At 37.9% G+C, this 19,586-nt stretch overlaps 1 protein-coding gene and 1 pseudogene across 2 annotated transcripts in view; one reads left to right on the top strand and one right to left on the bottom strand.

Annotated features, from left to right (window-relative positions):
• ANK2 (ankyrin 2) overlaps positions 1 to 19,586 on the bottom strand; it is a 689,779-nt gene that overhangs the window by 594,480 nt on the left and 75,713 nt on the right. The window lies entirely within an intron of this gene.
• Positions 10,802 to 15,347, top strand: LOC309661190 (ATP synthase F(0) complex subunit C1, mitochondrial pseudogene; annotated as a pseudogene). The gene has a single exon. The product of its transcript is annotated as an ATP synthase F(0) complex subunit C1, mitochondrial pseudogene (transcript).

Here is a 19,586-nt window from a genome sequence, read left to right as displayed (position 1 = left end):
GAGACGTGGATGGATCTAGACACTGTCATACAGAGTGAAGTAAGTCAGAAAGAGAAAAAGAAGTATCGTATATTAACACATATATGTGGAACCTAGAAAATGGTACAGATGAACTGGTTTGCAGAGCAGAAATTGAGACACAGATGTAGAGAACAAACGTATGGACACCAAGGGGGGAAAGCCGCTGGGGGTGGGGATTGTGGTGTAATGGATTGGGAGATTGAAAAAAATAATAAATAAATAAATAAATAAATAAATGACCATGGGTTCAAGGCCCAATCTGAGTTGTGCAATTTCAGTGGGAAACCCCACATTTGTAGTCAGCTGAGCAGAATTGTGGGGTAGCCCGGGCCACCCATTTGTGGCTCGTGTCTGAAGTAGGGCAGCCTGGTGGGACAGAGGAGTATGAGCTAACTCTGATAGTATCAGAGTTGAATTGAATTTTTGGATACCTAGATGATGCTGGAGAATTGGAGAATTGGCTGTTGATTTTGGAAAGACACCATGTATTTGGTGTCAAGGAGGATACAAACTTCAAAACTGCCTACTGTGTGGAACTGGGCAAACCACAAAATTGTTCTTAACCGCAGTTTCCTCATTTATGAGCTGTGCATAATGTTTCCTTTGCAAGGTTATTGTACAACTCAGAAAAATTATACAGCAACCTCAAATAAACCTTGACTTTCATAGGTTAAAAAAAAATAAAATAAAAAAATAAAGTGTTCATCGCTAATCATCAGGGAAATGCAAATCAAAGCCACAATTAGATATCACCTCACACATGTTAGCAAAAGAACAATAGATACCAAGTGTTGGTGAGAATGTGGAGAAAAGGGAACCCTCGTAGATTGTTCGTGGGAGTGTAAATTGGTACAGCCATTATGGAAAACATCATGGAGATTCCCCCCCAGAATTAAGAATATAATTACCATGCAATCCAGCAATCCCACTTCTAGGTATATATATACAAAGGTCATGGGATCAGCATCTTGAAGAGGTATCTGCACTCCCAAGTCATTGCAGCATTATTCACAGTGGCCAAGATATGGAAACAAGCTAAGTGTCGATGGATGAATGGATAAAAGAAAACGGGGTATAAATATGCAATAAAATATTACTCAGGCATAAAAAAATATAATCCTGCCATTTGTGACAACACAGATGACCCTAGAGGCCACTGTCCTAAGTAAAATAAGCCAGACACAGAAAGACAAACACTGTACGATTTCACTTATATGTGGAATCTAGAAAAGTCAAAACTCATAGAACCAGAGAATAGAACAGTGGCTGCCAGGGGTTGGAGGTGAGGGGAATGGGGTGATGTTGGTCAAAAGGTGTAAATTTTCAGTTGTAAGATGATAAGTTCTGGGGATCTGATGGACAGCATTATGACTATAGTTAATAATACTATACTGTATACTGGAAACGTACTAAGATAGTAAATGTTCAATGTTCTCACCACAAAAAAAATAAAAATAAAAAATTGGTAACTATGTGAGGTGATGGATGTATTAATTAATTTGATATTGGTTATCCTTTCACAATATATACATAGAATAAATCATCATGTATACATGATGTACAACCTTTAAAAAGGATTATAAATAGATTAAGGTTATTTTAATTATCATAAGAATTTTTGATTACTTAAGAAATACCCATTTACATACGATTAATGATATTGATTTCAAATTATTCCTATTTAGTGACATTTTCTTGCGCTTCGTTACTCTGTCTTGAAGTACTGCCAAAGAATGTATGTCAAAATAGAGAATGTAATTTTTTCAATCATTCTTTAAATCGGATTTTAACTAATTCAGACATCCTTCCCGATTAGTTTAATTTGTGAGGCGACATCTATGATGTCACATACAAGACCTGAGTTCTTCTACTGAATACATCTCATCATAGACAGCAATCTTGGTAGAATAATTAGGGAATATTATATAACATTTATGATTCTAGACTCAAAACCTTATTCTGCTACTTACTAGCTAAAGGTAAGTTACTCTACCTCTTTGTGCCTCAGTTTCCACAACTATAAAATGGAGATTAAAATAACATCTATTTTTAGAGGGTGTGGAGAGAATTACGTTAGTTAATGGGTATAATGTGTTTAGTATACTACCTAGCATGTAGCAATGGCTTTATAAAGGTTCATTGCTATAAGAATCAAAATTGAATCCCTAATTTTTTTAGATATATTTTCTCTATATTAAAGATATTATTTTTTATATTACAATTATCAATAATTAATATACTAATAACTGGTATTTATATAAATAATACAACAATCTTTAAAGAAGGTATAAGAGAAAAGTGAACTTTCTAAGCCATGGTACTTGTGAAATTTACTTTTAAATTTTAAAGAATTTTCAGGTCCCACAGTAGTAAGTATCATTTTGAGGTGCACAGTGAAAGAACAACAATAAATGCTTATTGATTGACCTGTAAGCAAACAAGTAATCTTTCTTCTCTGACACATTTTGTACATTACTCTGACCTATTTTTCCTATTCATTTTTCTTTCCTCATTCTTATGTCTTCACACACTTTTAATATATACAATTTTCTTTGTCAATTAAACCTCAATAAAGCTGGAAAAAGAAAAGACACTCGGGCTTCCCTGGTGGCGCAGTGGGTGAGAGTCTGCCTGCTAACGCAGGGGACATGGGTTCGAGCCCTGGTCTGGGAAGATCCCACATGACGCGGAGCAGCTGGGCCCGTGAGCCACAACTACTGAGCCTGCGCGTCTGGAGCCTGTGCTCTGCAACAAGAGAGGACGCGATAGTGAGAGGCCAGCGCACCGCGAAGAAGAGTGGCCCCCGCTTGCCACAACTAGAGAAAGCCCTTGCACAGAAACGAAGACCCAACAACGCCATAAATAAATAAATAAATAAATAAATAATTAAAAAAAAAAAAAAAAGACTCTCTCGGCTGAGTTGCTGGACTGGACCACTTCATTGGTTCACACTACCTGTTATGAGGATGGGCAACCAACAGCAGCTGCTACAGATGCTTCTGGTTTATTCTCCTCCCATAAAAATGTATGAAGCTTAACTGTAAAATTTTCTTCTTTAAAGAATTTTCTGTTTCTCTGGCACCTGCACATCATTCAACATCCTTATGATGCAATTAAACCTGAATTTTTGAAGTCTACTTTTCCTACAAACCATGGTCTAACTAAGCCCAGCCCTCCGTTCCTTGGCAACTTCATATTCAGGGATGATATGACCACGTGGGCATGCCCTCCCTCAGTGCCAGTCACTTCCACGTTTCCAAACTGTTCTTCCTTGGCATTCAGAATCAAGTTCTGGATGTCCATTCTCTTGATTGCTTCCTTGTTATTCTGAGAGGTGAAATTAGCAGCAAAGCTAGTTGAGGGTTCATGAATTGCTTTGTTTTTAGCAGAACAAGACTACCAGAAGTTACATTTACCAGGCTCCATGCCTATGTTTCAATTTATACTTGGAAAATATTGGCCACATCTTCTATCTTACCCGGCGTTCTATAGCAAGCTCCCTTAATCATAGAAGTCTCGTTTTGCTCTCCTGTCATTCATATACAAATGCTTATCATTCTCCACTTTCTGGATTCTTTCGGAAAGATATAGTATCTTGAAATTCAGTGCTATTACTACCACACCCCTCTTTTGCTGTACAAATGTACACATACTCATAAATATATACACACAAAACAAAACCACCAGAGCTGCTTATTTTGAACAAAGTGTTGTTTTAAAAACTGTGAGATTGGCCATGCATTGATGATTGTGGAAGCTAGGTGATCCCTACGTGGGGCTTCATTACACTATTCTCCCTACTTTTGAATATATTTGGAAATTTCAATAATAAAAATACTCTTTAACTATTTGTAAAATTATTAGGTTATTTATTTATTCACTAAACATCCATTTTACCAAATGCTGCTGAACAGTAATATGAAGATTAACACATGATCTCTGTCTAGGGTTACCAAATAAAATACAGAATGCCTGCCCTGTTAAATTCGAATTTCAAATAAACAACAAACAATAGGTTTTCAGTATATTTAAGATATTTATTGCCTCAGATTTCTGGAGTTAAAGAGCATGAAATCAGTTTCGCTAGATCAAAATCAAGGCGTTAGCAGGGCTGCATTCCTTCCCAAGGCTCTAGGGGAGAATCTCTTCCTTACCTCTTTTAGCTTCTAGTGGCTTTCAGCATCCCTTGGCTTGTGGCCACATCACTCCAATCTACAAGGCCGACATCTTCAAATCTCTGCCTGCTCCACCTTTACATTGCCTCCTCTCCTGTGTGTGTGTTAAATCTCTCTCTGCCTATCTCTTAAAAGGACACTTGTAATGGCATTCACAGCCTGTCTGGATTACCCATCTCAAGATCTTTAACTTAATCACATCTGCAAGGATCCTTTTCCCAAATAAGGTAACATTTGAGGGTTCCAGGAATTAGGACCAGATACCTTTGGGGGTCATTGTTCAGCCCACCACAGGAGCCATGATAGACATCTATCAGGGAACACTGGAAAAACAGAGAAGGAGTTGACAGTTCAACTTGAAAGGAGATGGAAAAAAAAGCAGACGCCAAGAAAGGTTTTCTAAATCAGTGATGCCAGAGAGTATAAATAACTAAAGCAGTAGTGATAATAACAACCAGTAATCAGACCAACCGTAACAGACATTAGCTATAAATAACCACTACAGCCCACCAGGGAGTGCCGGTTGAGCATCAGTCTTGCTAACAGGTATAATGTTGGAGGCTTGCTACAGGAGAATAAATAAGCAGCAGCAACTGAATGACAAACATTCTTTACACATGGTTCCTGATGTACCACCTAGGGAGGCAGGAAGGCAGAAACACCTGCCCCATGTAGTCCGTGGAGTACCCCCACACCTCCTATCTCACTTCCATCTTTTTTTTTCTTTCTATGTCTTCTGCATTGCCCTTCAAAACTTCCCCAACACTTCAACTACTTTTTTCAACTCAATGTACTCAAAATTTTTACTCAATTATTTACTATATAATTTTCATTTCATTATTTTCATAAAAATAAAGTGCTCTGTGTAAAAAAAAATTCTAGCAATATAGAGGTCTATAAAGTAATATTTCCCTCCCCTCCAACTAAACCCACTTCCCAAAGATGAGCACATCAACAGATATATCAAGACCTTATCTATGTATATATAACCATGTATATATTTAAGTAAATAGGAAAGAGCAATCGTTTAGCTGTTGGCAGAAAGTGATAATCAAAACAATGCTACCTCAGCCCATTATGCTCCCGAGAAGCAGCAAGTTATATGCTCCTGCTTGTTATATGCTTTGGATCCAATCCCACAGGAAATATCTCTAATTCACAAATTATTTATTTTATAGTGGCATCCTAAGAGAGGATTGGCAATAAGGGCAAGAATTAAAACATCAATAACTTCCCCTAATCGCCCCCTAAACTTTTCACCCCAAAAGCCTTCTTGCTTGTTGCACAGGCACCTCAAATATAAATTATCTAAAACTGAACTTACTGTCTTCCCTAGGAAACCTGATACTCCTAGTGTTTTCCATCTAATCCAGTGGCCAAGCCAGAAACCAGGGAGTCACCCTTTTCCCCCACACTGTATATCCAGAAAGCTACCAAAGTCCCAAAGAGGGATTATAATATCCTAGATTAGTGAGCTCCTGCTTATCCCTCTGGCTTCATCTCACACCCTCACAATCTGGTCTCAGACCATCATGTTCACATTTTTTCATTTTCTTAAGAGTGTATGCTTACCCACGCTGGGACTTTGTATGTGCTGTTTCTTCTAAAAAGAGTTTTCCCTCTCCTTGCTTAGCTAACTCCTATTAAATGGACAGGTCTTAATTTAGCCATCAGTTTCCCCAGGAGGTCTTCCCCCTGATTCTTCTGGTCTGAGTTAGCGGTCTCTATTCTGTTCTATCTCAGCATCCTGTGCTTTCTGTCACTTATTAATACTTAGCAATTATAACTGCCTATTCATTTGTCTTTCACCACCACTAGACCACAGATCAGTTCACCTTTGTATTATCAAAGTATTATCAAATACTACCTAGCCTAGTAATGGGGACACAGTAGGATCTCAATAAATACTTGTTAAATAAATGGAACTAAATAGGTAGAAAGAGCAATGCTGACCCCAGTAGCAAAGGTACTGTACATTTTTGTTCAGGGAGGCAGTTCAATGCATGGCTTCAGTGTAATAAACAAAATGGCAGCATGATTGTTTACAGCATTTTGTTGACTTGGGCATAAGACAAATAAACCCAAACACCACCACCCCGCCCCCTCTCAAATAAGCCCATTCTCCTACAGGAAGAAAACCAGACTGTGATTCAGCTGCAAATTTGTTTCCACCTTATCTTTCTGAATTTATACAGAAAGTAAGAGCGTAATGTAACAGCAGAGTTGACTGCTTCCTGCATGTTTCTGCCATTATCATGGTCCAGTGAACAGTCCTCAGCTTTGCAGGCTCAGAAGCTCAATTTTATTATTTCACTCAAAAGTGGAAAGTCACTGAGGCAGACTTTCTCAACAGGGGTTCTTCATCTGAACACAGAATACAGAAAATTATATGAGAGATTATTTCTAAATTCTCCCAAGGATGGCAAATAATTACTACCATTCTAGATGCAAAGAGAAGTTAATTCATTACATGCAATGGATGCCTAATAACCATTAGGGTTTATTTCACTCCCAGAATTCCAGAGGGCTTGAATCCCATGGAGTAAATTATATATATATACAGTTTACACATATATATGTATACATATATGTAGGTATGTACATGTATGTATTATATTTACTAATTGGTAAAAAAAATACATGTGTCACAAAAACTAGAATATAGTATCTAGTTATAATTTGGCTAATTATACTAATTATAATGTGGCTTGAAAAATATGGACTCTAGAGCCAAAAGGATTAGATGTTTTTAAGGATTCATTAATTAAGCTGTCATATTTTGGTGACTCAGCTTCCCTCCTTAGAGAGATAAGAGACTGTGAGCTCTTTGAGAGAAGGAGCAACATTTGTCTTGGCTTCACTTTTTATTGAAATTTGAACTCCTAATAATTAACATAGTGTATGGTACACACTCCATTTCATTAATGGATAGATGAATAAGTTGTATTATAATACTTCCTGAATTATATTCTAATGATATTTCATTTCATATATGAAATGTGAATTCTTGCTCATTCATTTAATAAGCACCTACTATGTGCTTGGAGCCTAGACAGGTTATGCATTATACATCATTTCTTTAGGATTAATCTACCATTTCACATCCATTAGGATGACATTATCAAAAAAAAAAAAAAAAAAAACAGAAATATCAAGTGTTGGCAAGGATATAGAAAAATTGGAACCCTTGCCCACTGCTGGTGGGAATGTAAAATGGTGCAATCACTATGGAAAATTTGGGGATTCCTCAAAATATTATAAATATAACTATCATTTGATCCAGCAGTTCCACTTCTTGGTATATACTCAAAAGAACTGAAAGCAGGGACTTGAACAGATATTTATACACCTATGCCTATAAAAGCATTATTTACAATAGCCAAGAGATGGAAGCAACCCAAGTATCCATTGACAGAGGAATGGCGAAACAAAATGTGATATATACATACAATAGAATATTATTCAGCCGCAATAAGGAAGGAAATTCTGACACATGCTACAATATAGAACCTTGAAGACATTGTGGTAAGCAAAATAAGTCAGTCACAAAAGCATAAATACTGTATGATTCCACCCATGAGGTATCTAGAATAGTCAAATTTATAAAGACATAAAGTAGAATGGTGGTGACCAGGGGGCGGGGGTGGGAGTTATTGTTTAATGGGTATAGAGTTTCAGTTTTGGAAGAATAAAAAGTTCTAGAGGGAATTCCCTGCCGGTCCAGTACTTAGGACTCGGTGCTTTCACTGCCAAGGGCCCAGCCAGGTTCAATCCCTGGACAAGGAACCGAGATCCCACAAGTTGCTTAGTGAGGTTAAAAAAAAAAAAAAGTTCTAGAGATGGATGTTGGTGATGAATGCACAACACTGTGAATGTATTTAATGTCACTAAACTGTACACTTACTTTAAAATGGTTAAAATAGTAAAGTTTATATTATATGTATTTTACCACATTTTTTAAAAGATTAATCCAGTTGTCCTTTCTGATCCTGTCCCTGGATCTTGACATCTATCTTACTTTAGCATCTGTGGCTCTTGTTCATCTTTCATAGAGAATAACAGTAACCCACCTTACCTGAGAACTGGGACTCTATAAGCAACTGGGAAAATCTTGGATCACTTCACCCTGGAATGAAGGCCTCGTTATCGTCATGTCAAGTTTCTAAGTGATATAGCCAAAGATGAGGCTTCTGGGAACTGGAACTAATTGGATTTGCACTGCTTGAAGTTAGAGCAGGGGTTAGGAAGGGGACACAGTGGAGAATGGTCATCTCAATTGTATTTAAAGGCAATGTTCACAGATAAGATGGCTTCTGTAGTAGCCCAATGTGCTCTGTCCCCACTTCAGTTATTCTGCAGTTTAGTCTCCAAAGAAATCTTAAGGAAGTAGAATTGAATTTGTAGGGAGACAGGGAGGGAAATAAGACATGTAGCATGTACCATATACTGCCACTGGTGCTTGACATTCATTATTTCATTTGATTCTTATAACAAACATATTATTATACTCATTTCATAGAGGGCCAAATTAAGGCTCAGAGCAATTAGTATTTCCCAAAGTCATTTGCCTGCAAGTCCTAGGACTAGGATTCAAACTTGATTATTTTCTAATTTTCATAGCCCAGGATCATTTTATTGTTCTGTCTCACAGTTACCTATAGAGTCAATTTCTGCCATTGGCTCCTTCTTGGAAAGAGCTATGTTAACCTGAAATCAAAAATCTATACCCAAACCTTTATGCTGGCAGGCAAATAAGGCTCCTGGCAGCAAGTTCATTCTTTGATGAAAGCACTTAAGAATTGATTCCTAGCTAGAATAATTAGAGGCAACAGAAGAAAGTGCTTCTTACCCCTGCATTCAGTACCTCCCTTGGCTCAAGAGGAAAACAGCCACCAACTCATATTGATGAAAGAAATTAAACCTGATGCCTGAAAATCACTAAGTTTAAATTCAGGCTTGGATATTGTACTCCCCTACAAGCATTCTAGACCTTGTACACTTAATTATATTTAAATTGCATTTTCAGGAGTATTTCTTATGGGATTGATTTTACTTTATTGGCTAAGAATAAGCAAAGCAATAAACAAATAGGATAACTATATACTCTGTTTTTATTACTCATTTAAGTAATTGAATATCTTCCAACAAGTGACCTGCTCCTCTTCCAGACAACAGCAGACTTGTCTATCAAAATACTGCATTAAATACATCAAATTCTTATAAATGAAATCTTACTACACAGCAATTGATTTTATGACTTCCAAGTTAGAAATCTACGCGAATAAACTCTTAACTGCATGAAAACTTTCCAAAGGATTTTCATGACCTTTTATGGCTTGTCCTAAAATGAAATCCACTTTTGTCATAGAAGCACTTCAGAATCTCCTGCACTGTTAATATATCTTCCAACACATTGGATTGCGGTGGGGGAAATCAACAATATGTTATACCACAAACCCCACCAATGAAATGCAATGAAACCCGATGGGGTTGGGAGGGCAGGGGAGCTGCTAGTTACTCAATGGAGGAAATTATCCATTTCTATCTGAGCTTCAGTTTTCTCATCTATGAAAGGTGGAATTGAGCAAAATCATCTCTAATTATATTCCAGTCTTTGAGCTTCTATGATTTGGTTATTCCGCAATGTGATAAACCAAAATACAAAATAGTTCCTATCTAATTTTTAATAACTAACGGCATGATGAGATAAAACTCTTAACAAAGGGTTTGCAGGGTAAATAATAATGATAAAAACTACTTGTCAGAACTACTTTTCTAAGTTATTACAGTATAACTAATATGCCTATAATATAATTAAATTCTTTGAACAAAATATAAATAATATTCCAGGCTTTCACATCAATAATCTTGATATGAACGATCTTAACACCTTAACTTTTGGCTCGTTTGTGACTTGTTTTAATTTCTTGGGCAAAATAATTTAATAAATGGCACCAAAAGATAAAAAATTAATTTGAAGATTTTCTTATATTTTTAATACTTTCAGGTTCTTAACTCTAAAAATTGAAGTTCTTTTTAAAGTAAACCACACTGTTGTGGTTTTATTTTATAATTTTGGATCAAAAGGGATGAGTTCATGTTATTCAAAAAAAAAAATCTAGTTTTGAGGTAACAGATGGTAAGTTTAAAAAGAATGCACTCTTTTCCAAGTGTTCTATAATAAACATGTATCAAATTTATAGTAAAACAAAAACAAAAGAATAGCATACTATGCAAATAAAATTCACATTCTCCTTTATATCAGGACAAAACTTTTCTATTTCTCTCCTTCCTTTTGGCCCTTCATTTCTCTACATTTGTAAAACAGTAGCAAATCAACTAAGCAGGGAAGGTAGAAAATTATATGATGTATAGCATCTATACGTTTCTAACATTTCCTGTCACAAACCAAATATTTTTTTCTGCTGCAGTTAACATAAAGTATAAATTTTTGTGAGACCCAAAGTAAATACCAAACACCTAAGATGACCATCCACCTAGTAGCCAATCTACAGTCATCAACAACACTGAACAATGCAGACTATCATCTACTTTTCATGCTAAAAGGATTCAAATTCCAATGCAATAAACCTGTATATAAGAATGTTTTCAAGTCATTCAAATGTTGATTGTTATTAGGTCTAATTCTGATATCCCAACAGAAGCAAAATTTACCTCACTGCCTACTGAAAAAGGAACTCTGTCAGGACATGTTGAAGAATAAAATGAAATGAGGTTTATGTTCTCAAAAAGTAGTTATCAACATCCAATAATTACATAACATATTTATAATGGTATTATGAATTTGTCCTTTAAAGAACCAGCTACATGACAAATACATATGTATTCCATTTATTTCTGTTATTTATGAAGATTAAGATATTTGGAAATTCTATCTAGGTAGATTCTAATGTTTTCAATTCTCATAGCTAACCAAGTACAGGCAGCTCTAGAGGTAAGAGGTTTTCTTTACTTCCACTTTGATTTTCCAACACCTATAATTTTGGTTCCTAACAAGTTTCCAGAATAAAATCAAACCTTTTTTTTCAAATGTGTGCCCCAGTATATGCCTATCTTCAAAAATCTACAGCTTGACCTCGTTCCTTCAGATATAAGAAAACTGAGATCATCTGGCCAAGCCTCTCCTAGTTTGACGATCCCCTCTAAAACTTTCCTGACAGATGGCAACCAGTTTCTATTTAAACACTCCAAACACAGCGTTCTCCTGTTTTGTTTGTGTCCCCCCAGAATTCATACGCCAAAGCCCTAACTCCAATGTGGCTGAGATGGAGCTGCTAAGGAAGCAATTAAAATTAAATGAGGTCATAGGGGCCCTGATCTGACAGGAATTAGTGTCCTCATGAGAAGAGACACCAGAGCACTCACTCATTCTCTCTCTCCCTCTCCCTCCATATATGTACTGAGGAAAGACCATGTGAGGACATAATGAGAAGGCAGCCATCTGCAAGCCAGGAAAAGAGCTCTCACTAGAAACTCAATCAGCCAGAACCTTGACCTTGGAGTTCTAGCCTCCAGAACTGCGAGAAAATAAATTTCTCTTGCTTAAGCCACCTCGGCTATGGAATTTTGTTTTAGCAGCAGACTAATACACCTTGCTTCACAAGGTGGCCAATTCCACTCTCAAACAACTCCAAGTGTTGGAAAGTTCTTATTTTAAGCAGAAATCTGCTTTCTGCAGCTTCCACCCGATAACCTAACGTCTGCCTTCTGGAGCTACATGAAATAAATTTAACCCATGTTCTCAATTTAAAAAAAGATTACATGAAAGAGTCCCCAATATTTTAACAACTCTTCTCTATCCTTTAGCCTCTTACTTAGACATACTCGAATTTACCAAGACTCTCTTTAAAATGTGGCAGCTAGAAAGACTCCTTAAGTACTCCATAAATATGGATAATAAGGGGCACGATACTCTGCTAAATTAGTCCTAAATTTTCCTGAGGAAAAGCTACTCTCTAAAAACCCCTCAAAACCCTTAAGAGGAAGGGAACTTCAGTCGATGAGACCACCTATCCATGAAGAAAAACCTTCTGTAAGGTCCCCTCTGCTGGAAATCTAGTCAGCTGGCTCAGAAATCAACAAGATAGACTTCAAGATCAACTGGTTGGAGACCTGATACTTTATGAAAATAAATGAGTACATCATTGAGGACAGATTATTTCTATTTACCTCAAGGTCACTGTGGACAAAGAATCCATTCACTCCTTCTCACCAGTAAAATTCATTTATTTTTTTATCACCTTTCTTATGTCCAAAATGTCTACATTAGTCTTCTCTTATTCATTCTCTTTTTTCCATAGGGATAAACTAGTTAGTCCAATGCACATTTGTGTAAACTACTATATTAGAAGAGCAAATAAGCCTAGTCCTTTGGTGCCTGGGGAACTCCTCAGTGAATCCCTTGCTGTCACCATCTTGGGTAACTCTCTGGTGCTGCTTCCAAGGACCAAAGAGAGGGAGATTTTTTTTTTTTTTTTGGCTGCCTTGGGTCTTCGTTGCTGCGTGCGGGCTTTCTCTAGTTGCAGGGAGTGGGGTGTTACTCTTAGTTGTGGTGCACGGGCTTCTCACTGTGGTGGTTTCTCTTGTTTCGGAGCATGGGCTCTAGGCACGCGGGCTTCAGTAGCTGTGGCTTGCAGGCTCTAGAGCGCAGGCTCAGTAGTTGTGGCGCACGGGCTTAGTTGCTCCGTGGCATGTGGGATCTTCCCGGATCAGGGCTCAAACCCGTGTCCCCTGCATTGGTAGGCGGATTCTTAACCACTGCGCCACCAGGGAAGTGCCGAGAAGGAGATTTTTGCCTTCAAGTCCTGCACCTTTTGGTTCATGTCCTCTCCCATCCCTTTTTTCTTTTTCTCTAGCTTATTCCAACTGCTGTGCTTTTCTTGTAAATATGTCACATCTGAATTGTCAAAAAATTACTTTGAATACTAACTGCTGTGGTCCACAACACAGAGATCAAAAGCACACATTTACTAATGCCATTTGCAGCAATGTGGATGGACCTAGAGATTATCACACTAAGTGACGTAAGTCAGACAGAGAAAGACAAATACCATATGATATCACTTATAAGTGGAATCTAAAAAACAGTACAAATGAACTTATTTACAAAACAAAAACAGACTCACAGACAGAAAACAAACTTATGGTTACCAAAGGGGAAGGAGGGAAGGGATAAATTGGGAGTATGGGATTAGTAGATACAAACTACCATATATAAAATAAACAACAAGGATTTGCTGTAGAGCACAGGGAATCGTATTCCATATCTTATAATAAACTATAATGGAAAAAATAAAAAAGAATATAAATATATACATATATATGTATAACCAAACTGCTTTGCTGTACACTTGAAACTAACACAATATTGTAAAGCAACTATACTTCAATTAAAAAATAAACAAAAAAGCACAGATTTACTAGAGTATAAAGGAGATAGGGGATGTAAACCACATACACCTGAGTAAATCATTGGTGAGATCTAAAGAATTCAGTAATCTTTGTTGTCCTTGTTAGTGCACGTTGCTTCTCCCCGCACCTCCAAGCCCAGAATAAATTCAACTCCAAATTTAATAAATATTTTTAGTTTTGCATTCTTACGGACTGTTGAAGAAGTCATTCCTCTCTAGGCCCTTCACTTTCTTGGTCTCAAATCATCACTGTGCTCAGTGATGATCCACTAAAAATTCAAAGATGGAAGATATCAGTAGACTGCAATATTTGGGGCAGCCTTTGCCTACCTAACTCATTAATATTTCAGCTTGGTAAAATCAGAATATGTGTAAATTCATAGGGAACACCCTATGGATAAGAGAATAAGTGTCAACAAAGGCAGAGAGGTAGAAACACCTTAGACATGTCTTGGACATAGCAGTCCCAGGGTCACACAGAAAATCTCATTCTTCTCACTGAAACTGCCTACCCATGACAATGGTGCTACTTTTTCTTTACTCAGAAATGGCCACTGAGTAAACCAGAGTGGGCCTGACCCAAAGGCAGCAACTCCACAGTCTTGACTCATGGGGTGGCCCAATTCAAAGGACTCTTCCTACTGGAGCAGTGGAAATTAGTCCAATCAGACTATCTCCCTCCAGAATTTATACTGGAGAATGCAGAGAAGATTGAACAGGGGGGAGAAAAATAGAGAGCAATCACCCAGAAAGACATCAGAAAACAAAGTCTAGGTCCTTGGTATCTACAATAAACCCCTTTTATCTTAAGATTACCGGAATGAATCTCTTCCTTACAACAACAAAAAGCCTAGTGCAATATATTTTAGGAACAGGCAATACACAGGTCTACCCTGATGAAGGGTTTATCCAGGGGACAGCAAAAGGTAAATTCAGAACAGTAGATTAAGGTCTTCACTTGTGAAGAACTTTGAATACTAGCTATATTTTTCTTTCTTTTTTATGTAATCTTACTTTCACTTTGCCATTGCAGATTTGGCAAAACTTAAAAAAAAAACAGAAGAGTGCCTATCAGTCGAGACTGAAATAAATTAATTTGCAAGAGATATATGTGACTTGAGGAGTCAGTCACCCACCTCAAGCCGGGCGAGCGCTGTGGGCCGAGCAGGGGCAGCAGGGCAGTGGGAGTGCAGACTGAAAACATGCAGACCACCAGGGCACTACTCATTCCTCCTGCTCTGACCTGCTCTGGTACCAGGGGTCTGATCAGGCCTGTGTGTGCCTCCTTCCTGAGGGGCCAGAGGTCCCATCTAAACAGCCTTCCTACAGCAGTGTCCCACTCCCCGTGGCCAGGCGGGAGTTCCAGATCGGTGTTGTCTCCTGGGACACTGACACAGCGGCCAAGTTTATTGGCGCTGGAGCCACCACAGTCGGTGTGGCTGGTTCAGGGGCCGGCATTGGCACAGTGTTTGGCAGCTTGATCATTGGCTATGCCAGGAACCCATCTCTGAAGCAGCAGCTCTTCTCCTACGCCATTCTGGGCTTTGCCCTGTCTGAGTCTATGGGGCTCTTCTGTTTGATGGTCACCTTCCTCATCCTCTTTGCCATGTGAGGTTCCATGAAGGTCACCTACCCATCCCTGATGCTTCGACTCCAGGCCATGCCCAGTGCTAGAGTGTGCTAAGCTTTACCATTAAACACAATGTTTCTCTAAAAAAAAAAAAAAAAAAAAAAAAAAGAGAGAGAGAGAGAGATGTGACTTGAATAGCATAAATAACAATGTTTGATTTTATATCTATTTGTCACAGATAACCAAAGGTATTTAAAAATCTAGTAGTGTGTTGACATAATACAAAGACGCTCTCTAAATCTTTTTTTCACACACAAAAAAGATGTATATCTCCCACTAAGATCAGGTATATGGAAAGGACATTCCCCTCTCACCACTTCTTTGCAGCATTATAATGGAAGTCCTTGTTAATGCAGTAAGGCAAGAAAAGGAAATAGAAGGTACACAGGCAGATTGGGAAGGAAGACATAAAACTGTCTTTGTTTGCAAATGACATGATCATCTATGTGAAAAACCAAAAGGATCAAACAAACTCCTAAAGCTAATAAGTAATTATAGCAAGGTTGCAGGATACAAAGTTAATATATAAAAGTCAATTGCGGGCTTCCCTGGTGGCGCAGTGGTTGAGAATCTGCCTGCCAATGCAGGGTACACGGGTTCGAGGCCTGGTCTGGGAAGATCCCACATGCCGCAGAGCAACTAGGCCCGTGAGCCACAATCACTGAGCCTGCGCGTCTGGAGTCTGTGCTCCGCAACAAGAGAGGCCGCGATAATGAGAGGCCTGCGCACCGCGATGAAGAGTGGTCCCCACTTGCCGCAACTGGAGAAAGCCCTCACACAGAAATGAAGACCCAACACAGCCATAAATAAATAAATAAAAATTAAAAAAAAAAAAGTCAATTGCTTTCTACATACTAACAATGAACAAGTGGAATTTGAAATTCAAAACACAATAACATTTGCATTACATCAAAAAAAAAAAGAAATACTTAGGTATAAATCTAACAAAATAAGATTTATATGAGCAAACCTCTGATTAATGAAATAAAAGAACTAAATCAATGGGGAGATACTGCATCTTCATGGATAAGGAGACTCAATATTGTCAAGATGTCAGTTCTTCCCAACTTCATCAATTGATTCAATGCAATCCCAGTCAAGATCCTGGCAAGTTATTTTATGGATACGGACAAGCTGATTCTAAAGTTTGGGGACTTCCCTGGCGGTCCAGTGGTTAAGACTTTGCCTTCCAATGCAGGGGGTGTGGGTTTGATTCCTGGTCGGGGAGCTAAGATCCCACATGCCTTGCAACAAAAAAACTAAAAATATAAAAAACAGAAGCAATATGGTAACAAAGTCAATAAAGACTTTAAAAATGGTCCACATCAAAAAAATCTTTTAAAAAAATAAATAAATAAAGTTTGTACGCAGAGGCAAAAGACCCAGAATAGCCAACACAATATTGAAGTAGAATAACAAAGTTGGAGGACTGATGCTACTCAACTTCAAGACTTACTATAAAGTGGCAGTGATCAGGACAGTGCGGTATTGGTGAAAGAACAGATAAATAGATCAATGGAACAGAACAGAGATCACAGAAATAAACTCGCATAAATAGAGTCAACTGATCTTTGACAAAGGAGCAAAGGCAATACAATGGAGCAAAGATAGTCTCTTCAACAAATGGTGCTGCAATAACTGGACATCCATGTGCAAAAAAATGAATCTAGACATAGACCTTACACTCTTCACAAAAATTAACCAGAAATGGATCATAGGCCTAAATGTAAAATGCAAGAACTATAAAGCTCCAAGAAGATAAACTCCCAGATAACCTTGGGAACAACACCACCAAAGGCCTGATCCATGAAAGAAATAATTGATAAGCTAGACTTCATTAAAATTAAAACATCTGCTCTGCAAAAGACAATGTCAAGAGAATTAGAAGACAAGCCACAGACTGGGAAAAAAAATATTTGCAAAGGACACATCTGAAAAAGGATTGTTATCCAAAATATACAAAGAACTTTTAAAACTCAATAATAAGAAAACAACCATATTAAAAAATGGGCCAAAGGCCTTAACAGACATCTCACCAAAGAAGATATACAGATGGCAAATAAGCATGTGAAAAGATGCTCCACAACATACGTCACCAAGGGAATGCAAATTAAAACAATGGGATACCACAACACACCTATCAGACTGGCCAACATCAAACACTGGCAAGGATGTATAGCAACAGCAACTCTCATTCACTTCTGACAGAAATGCAAAATGGTACAGCCACTTTGGAAGACAGTTTGGCAACTGTCTTAAAAAATTAAACATATTCTTATCTTACAATCCAGCGATCGTGCTCCTTTGTATTTACCCAAAGGAGTTGAAAACATGTCCACACAAAAACCTGCACACAGATGTTTATAGAACCTTTATTCATAATTGCCAAAACTTAGAAGCAACCAATATGTCCTTCAGTAGAGGAATGGATAAACTCTGGTACATACAGACAACGGACTGTTATTTAGCACTAAAAAGAAATGAGTTATCAAGCTATGAAAAGACATGGAGGAAACTTAAATGCATATTTCTAAGTGAAAGAAGCCAATCTGAGAAAGCTACATATTGTATGATTCCAACTATATGATATTCTGGAAAAGGCAAAACTATGGAAACAATGAAAAGATCATCAGTTGCCAGAAATGGGGGTGGGGGTGAAGAGACAGAGCATAGAAGGGTTTTAGGACAGTAAAAATACTCTGTATGATATTATAATGACATATTATTATATGTCATTATGCATTTGTCCAAACTCATAGAATTAGAATGTATAATACAGTGAACCCTAAAGTAAGCTATGGACTTTAGGTAATAATGATGTGTCAATGGAAATTCATCCTTGGTAACAAATGTACCAATCTGGTGAGTGACGTTAATTATGGGGGAGGTGGGAATTCTCTGGTTGGCCAGTGGTTAGGACTCGGTGCTCTCACTGCCGAGGGCCCAGGTTCAATCCCTGGTCGCGGAAGTAAGATCCCACAAGCCACACGGTGTAGCCAAAAAAAAAAAAAAAAAAATTATGGGGAGGCTATGCACGTGTTGAGGCAAAGTGTATATGGAAAACCTCTGTACCTTCCTCTCAAGTTTGTTGTGAATCCAAAACTGCTCTAAAAAATAAACCTTTAAAAAAAAAGGTGTACATCTACATCCAAATCTCATACTGCCATATTTTTTTACACGCAGTGAAGAATGGATTTTGCAAGCCAAAATATTTTGGTCAACATTGTAAAAAATTTACAGGCTATCTCAAAATGAGATTGATTTTTCTTGTAGTTGAATTTAAATATTAAAGGCTTTATGGCTCCAAGTGGTAATGCATAATAACTGGGTCTGCTTTATAATGATTTTTTAAAGCAAAGCATAAGTAGCAAGAAAGTTTAAAGGAGTAAGATGCTAAAATGTTCTTTCCTGTGTCTAGTAGTATGCTTTAAAAAAATTTTTTTAACCATAATTCTTTAATTGAAGTATCTTCCTTGACTCTGTCTGAAGTGAAGGCAGCTGAAACCTTTTATAAAACAAGCTTAATATTCAGAGAAAAAAAAAAAGCAAGTATCCAGTTTTCCAAGATAATCTCAACTAAATCTACCTACAATGCAGGAACACTGACTACTAAGTATTGCTAACGTGGGAAAAAGAGAAAAGCTTACAGTTAAAAAACAACACCGACTGGTAACGATTTATTTTCCAAAGTCATTCCAGCACCTCTTACCTCTTTCTACAAATGTGTGTACCAATAGCACAAGGGCCACGGCAGCTTGGCAAAGAAGATTCACCTTGGTATGCCCAGTGTTCATTATTGAAGCTCAGGCTTCCCTGTATCTTTTCAGGTTTTATGTAAGAAAGGGTCACTACTTCCAAGGGCCTCAAAAATTGAGGGTCACCAGAAAGGCTAAAGATATATTAGGTATCAAGGAGAGGTAGCAAAATAAGCGTGAGAGAGTGGGCAGTAAAAATGGATAAATATTCCCACCAACGATCCAGATGTACAAACTCTTCCATCATTTACATCCACAGCCCACCATAGACTCTTTATTTATTTATTTATTTATTTTTGGCTGCACTGGGTCTTCGTTGCTGCGCGGGGGCTTTCTCTAGTTGCAGTGAGCAGGGGGTTACTGTTTGTTGCAGTGTGCGGGCTTCTCACTGCAGTGGCTTCTCTTGTTGTGGAGCAGGGCTCTAGGCACGCGGGCTTCAGTAGTTGTGGCTCACGGGCCTAGTTCCTCCACAGCATGTGGGATCTTCCCAGACCAGGGTTCGAACCCGAGTCCCGTGCATTGGCAGGTGGATTCTTTAACCACTGCGCCACCAGGGAAGTCCCCCACAGCCCAT

This window comes from Balaenoptera physalus (assembly GCF_965194825.1).
Source record: "Balaenoptera physalus genome assembly, chromosome: 5".
In the NCBI taxonomy this organism is placed as follows: Eukaryota; Metazoa; Chordata; class Mammalia; order Artiodactyla; family Balaenopteridae; genus Balaenoptera; species Balaenoptera physalus.
Note: the sequence above shows the minus strand (reverse complement) of the source record. Positions and strands in the feature narration are given on the sequence as shown.